General features: G+C 52.4%; 1 pseudogene; it reads left to right on the forward strand.

The window, feature by feature from the left end:
* Positions 1-2825: 2825 nt before the first annotated feature.
* On the forward strand, positions 2826-4146 carry LOC116464036 (double homeobox protein 4-like protein 4; annotated as a pseudogene).
* The last annotated feature ends 1553 nt before the right edge of the window (positions 4147-5699 follow it).

Consider the following 5699-nt stretch of genomic DNA (forward strand, 5'->3'; position numbering starts at 1 on the left):
CACTATTCAGCAGAAATGCAGATCTGGGAATGAGAACAAGGACTGCTTCTTCTCAGATTCTTCCAGATGACCAGCAGTGAGAATTTTAGACACACTGTGTTAATAAATGACAGAACTTGAAGAAGTCATAGGAAAGAAACTTGAGTGGTATACTCAGAATGGTGAGCCCTGCATTTTGCAGACCGCTAAGGCTATAGACAAATTTTATATTTCATGTTAGATATTTGATGCCTTTTGGATGTCTGATGACAGTCGTGCATTTCTATATAATCAGAAAAATATTAGAACGTAATCGTGAATTTGGGTATTTTAGATTGTAGAAAAGTGAATATAAAATTATATGCTCCTTTTTTGTTTTTTTTTGAGACAGTCTTGCTATGTTACCTAGGCTGGAGTGCAGTGGCAAAATCTTAGCTCACTGCAGCCTCTGCTTCCTGGGTTCAAACAATTCTCATGCCTCAGCCTCCCAAGTAGCTGAGACTACAAGAATGTACTGCCATGCCTGGCTAATTTTTTTTTCTTCTTGTATTGTTAGTAGAGACAGTGTTTTGTCACTTTGGCCAGGTTGGCCTCAAACTCAGGTGATCCACCAGCCTTCGCCTCCCAACATGCTGCGATTACAGGCATGAGCCCCCTTACCAAGAAATTGCCTTTCTTTTAATCCGGAAAATGTTGTAGGCTCTCACTCTTCCAGCCTGAACCCATGGAGTACTAATATCCACAAACCATTAATAGCACTCCCTGTGAAAAAATGTCTGTACATTTTTACAGTTTGATATAATTATAGTAAAATTACTATGCAAACTGTTTACTTTTAATATTTCTACATAAAATTTAAGTCAAGATATATTAAATGGTAAATGATTGTACTTATTTATTGAACTGCCTCATGTTTTATTTCATTTTAAAATCCTAAATTTATATTTTATTGTATTTTATACATTTCAATTGATTGTACTATATTGCAGGATATGGAGATTTCATTGCATATTACAATACAGTGTATTTTGTTATATTTGATGTATATTCTACTTGTATTTTGTACTGAGATCATACAATCTTTCATTATCTAAGTGTATTAATTACTTGTTTGGTTGCTTTATAAATTTCATTTTATGTAATGAAATAAACATTAATGTTGTTTAGAATTTTAAATTTCTTTCATATGGAATTTGTATTTAATAAAGATGTGAAAAAGAGAATGTCTTATGTTCAATTCTGTGTCATCATATCTCTGACCTCCCCACAGCCCACAGCTCTTGTCATAGTACAGGAATAGTGTTCTATCACTACAGGAAATGGGGCCAATTCAATGGGAATAGACAGATATAAATTGGAGATATAGAGATTTTATTCTCGACCACTGCAATAGAAAAGAATCACAGTAATGTGAGTTTTTGGGTTGACACTGCTTATGAGTTATGCTTACACTATGCTGTAGAATAACTCTGAAATAAATTATGTCTATTAAACAAATGCACATACATAAATAACGTGTCTAAATAACAATGTACATACCTTAATGAAAATGATTATTTTTGCTAAAGAAATGTTAACGCATAGATACACACAATGGGGTCATACAATGTTGAAAAATAGAGATGGGGAGAGGAACAGAGACAGAGAGAAAGGGAGGAATGGAGCGAGAAAAGGACAGATGGACAGAGGGACATTGGAAAGGAGAAAGTGGGGAGAGGGGAAGGAAGGGAGGTAGGGAGGGAGGAGGGAGGAAGGGAAGGACAGAGGGAGAAAGGGAGTAAGAGACAGAGAGAGGAAGGCAGAGAGAAAAGCGGTCTTCTGCCTCCAGGACCAGCAGGACCTTGCACTCCGGGAAAATGTTGGGTGCCCAGTGCAGGCTGAGTGCTCGGCTGACAGCCGCGTCGGCCTGCAGGGTGCTCACCAGCCCTCCAGATCACCAGCCTGGGTCACCTCATCCCGGAGCGATTCAGACGAATTCCGCCTCCCAAGGAATGATCGAATTGCCCAGAGAGCACTGAGTGGAGACTCGGGTGATTGTCCGTTTTTCATCCACATGGTTCACAGATGACATAGCCCCATGCTGAGCCTGCAACAGAGCAGTCACACTCAGGCAGAGTGAACCATGATTCCGGGTTCCACGTTCCTTTGCCCTCTGCAAGGGGGGCCTGTTCCTCACGTGTCTCCGGCCCCCGAAAGCGTGACCATGTTGACTGTTTCCCGAGCTCTGTGGGGACACAGAAACCTCCAGCGAAGTGTGGAAAAGCAGCATTGTGACTTCGCTCCCCTTTCCAGTTTCCAAACAGGCCACAGTGGAGACTCCCCTTGTTGCAGGAAACAGGAATCCGTGGTCAGGCCGTGATGCACCGGACGTTTATTTTCTCAGTAGTTTCGCTCTCGTTTTCTACATGAAAATGAACGAGATAAACACCCCTGCGTGTGTGAGACTATCACGGCAACGGTGACACCCATAGGCATTGCCGCTTTCACGGAGAGGGCCTGGAAAACTCAAGACTGTCATGGAGGTTCAGTTCCACACTCCACCCTTCAGGGTGGTTTCTGCCTGAAAACTGTGCGAGTCAAGACAGCTGCTTCCAGTTTCCATAGAATTACTGGAGAACCTCAGAGAGCCAGCCTCCGAAGCCCCTCTTTCCCCTCCAATCTGGCCCTATACCCACCCACCCCACAAGGCCCTGGTCCCTGTGGTTTTCGGCTTCGGAGAGCGGGCTACTCCAGGACCATGGGCCCCGAGCTCATGAATGTTCATAACAGGGTGGAGGTGGTGGGTCTTTCTAAGGGCCTCCTGGCTGGACCTGCGCGCAGTGCACAGGCCGGTTGAGGAGCACGGGAGCCTGCCAGCCTCCCTCTGCCCGTGTCCGTCCGTGAAATTCCGGCCGGGGCTCCCCGCGATGGCTCTCCCGACACCTTCGGACAGCACCCTCCCCGCGGAAGCCCAAGGACGAGGACGGTGAAGGAGACTCACTTAGACCCCGAGCCGAGCCAAAGAGAGGCCCTGCGAGCCTGCTTTGAGCGGAACCCGTACCCGGGCATCGCCACCAGAGAGCGGCTGGCCCAGGCCATAGGCATTCCGGAGCCCAGGGTCCAGATTTGGTTTCAGAATGGGAGGTCACTCCAGCTGATGCAGCACCGGCGGGAATCTCGGCCCTGGCCCCAGAGACCCGGCCACAAGAAGGCAGGCGAAAGCGGACCTCCGTCACCCGATCCCAGACCACCCTGCTGGTTCGAGCCTTTGAGAAGGATCTCTTTCCAGGCATCGCCATCAGGGAAGGACTGGCCAGAAAGACGGGCCTCCCAGAGTCCAGGATTCACATCTGGTTTCAGAATCGAAGGGCCAGGAACCCGGGACAGGGTGGCGGGGCGCCCGCGCACACAGGCGGCCTGTGCAACGCGGCCCCCGGAGGGTGTCACCCTGCTCCCTGGTCGGTCGCCTTGGCCCACACCGGGGCGTGGGGAACGGGGCTCCCCGCACCCCACATGCCCTGCACGCCATGGCTCTCCTACAGGGGGCTTTCGTGAGCCAGGGAGCAAGGGCCGTGCCCCTGCTCCAGCCCAGCCAGGCTGCGCCGGCAGAAGGGATCTCCCAACCTGCCCCTGCAGGCGGTGATTTTGCCTACGCCGCCCTGGCTCCTCCGGAAGGGGCGCTCTCCCACTCTCAGTCTCCTTGGTGGCCTCCGCACCCGAGCAAATGCCGGGAGGACTGGGACCCGCAGCTCGACGGCCTGCCGGGCCCTTGCGCGGTGGGACAGCTAGGGCCGGGTCAAGCTGGGCCACAGGGCCAAGGTGTGCTTGCGCCACCAACGTCCCAGCGGAGTCCGTGGTGGGGCTGCAGCCCCAGGTCGCCGGGGCGGTGTGGGAACCCGAAGACGGGGCACCTCCACCTCCGAAGCTTGCGACCCTGGAGGCCTCCGCGTCAAGCACAGATGCAAGCCATCGAGGCGCCCTCCCAAACGCTCCAGGAACCGGGGCACTCATCTGCACTCACCTCGAGGCTGTTAGATGAGTTCCTGGCGACCCCAGAGTTTCAGCAAAAGTCACAACCTTTCCTAGATCCGGCGCCACTGGAGGAGCTGAAGGACGTGGAAGAGGCCGCTCCCGCTGGAACCACTCCTCAGCCAGGAAGAACACCGGGCTCTGCTGGAGGAGCTTTAGGACGCGGGATTGGGGCGGGGTGGGGGCAGGGCGGCGGCCTTTTTTCCACGGTGAGCCTCTGACTCGGTGTGGAGAGACGACGTGTCTTCTCTTCCAGCTGACCTGTCCAGGATCCCTGAGTTCCAGGTCCGGCGAGAGACTCCACACAGAGGAGGGCTGTCATTCTTTCCTGAGCATCCCGGGGATCCCAGGGCCTGCCCAGGTACCGAGAGGTGGGCTGTCTACTGCTCATGCGCGGATTTGCAGGTAGCAGCCTAGGTTTTCTAACCAGCCCAGGCGGAGCTCTCATCCCTTCTTCCCCCTCGTTCTTCAGTCGGGTTGGCGGAGACCGCAGTCCCCGAAACACTGGGCCGTGGCAGAAGCCAGGCCAGTTCTCCTTTCCGCGGCTCAACTCCTCTGCCTCTTCGCTCACCATCACTTTCCAACCCGTGTCCCACCAGCCTCCTCGCCAGCACCATGGAGCGCTTTGCAACTAAATGTAGACCCGAGACCTCACACAAACCTGGGTGCTGCCCTTTCCAGGCAAGACGGAAGGCAGAGATGAAGACAGGAACGGAGACAGAGTGGGACGGAAGGATGGAGCTAGGAAAAGATGGATGGACTGAGTGACCCTGGAAGGGAGAGAAAGTGGAAGGGAGGGAGAAAGGGAGGAAAAAACCGGGGGAGGGAGGGAAGAACAGACGGAAGGATGGACCCAGGGACAAAAGGGGCAAGAAACAGATAAAGGAAGGCAGAGAGAAAAACGCTCTTCTGCCTCCAGAACCAACAGGACCCAGCACTCCGGGAAAATGCTGGGTGCCCAGTGTGGGCTAAGTGCTGGGCCCACAGCCCCGTTGGCCGGCGGGGCTCTCACCGGCCCTCCGGATCGCCAGCCTGGGTTAATTCATTCGTGAGCGATTCAGACGAATTCCGTTTCGGAAGGAATGAGCGAATTCCCCAGAAAGCAATAAGCCCAGGCTCGGATGGTTGTCCGTTTTTCATCCACATGGTTCACAGATGACATAGCCCCACGTTGAGCCTGCAAAAGAGCGCAAGGCGGATAGTCACATCCACACAGAGTCACACTCAGGCCAACTAAAGCGTGATTCTGGATTCCACGTTTCTTTGCCCTCTGCAGAGGTTCCTGTTGCTCAAGTCTCTGCCCCCGCCCCCCGAAAGCATGACCATGTTGACTGTTTGTTTCCCGAGCTCTGTGGGGACCCAGAAACTTCCAGGGATGCGTGGAAGACCAGCATCGTGTCGGTGCTCTCCTTTCCAGTTTCAAACAGGCTATATTGGAGACTCCCCATTTTGCAGGAAACAGGAATCCATCATCAGGCCGTGATGCACGAGACGTTTCTTTTCTCTGTGGTTTCCCTCTCGTTGTCTACATGAAAATGAACGAGATACACACCTGCGTGTGTGAGACTATCACGGCAATTGTGACACCCACGCGCTGGCAATAGAGTTGGCAGCCTGATCCCGGGACAAAGGTACTGAGGGACAGCCAGACACACCCCACCACAATCACTAGCAAACCCATTCCCAAACACACAGACACACACGGGCGCACG

This window comes from Hylobates moloch, unplaced genomic scaffold (genome assembly GCF_009828535.3).
Source record: "Hylobates moloch isolate HMO894 unplaced genomic scaffold, HMol_V3 SCAFFOLD_131, whole genome shotgun sequence".
In the NCBI taxonomy this organism is placed as follows: Eukaryota; Metazoa; Chordata; class Mammalia; order Primates; family Hylobatidae; genus Hylobates; species Hylobates moloch.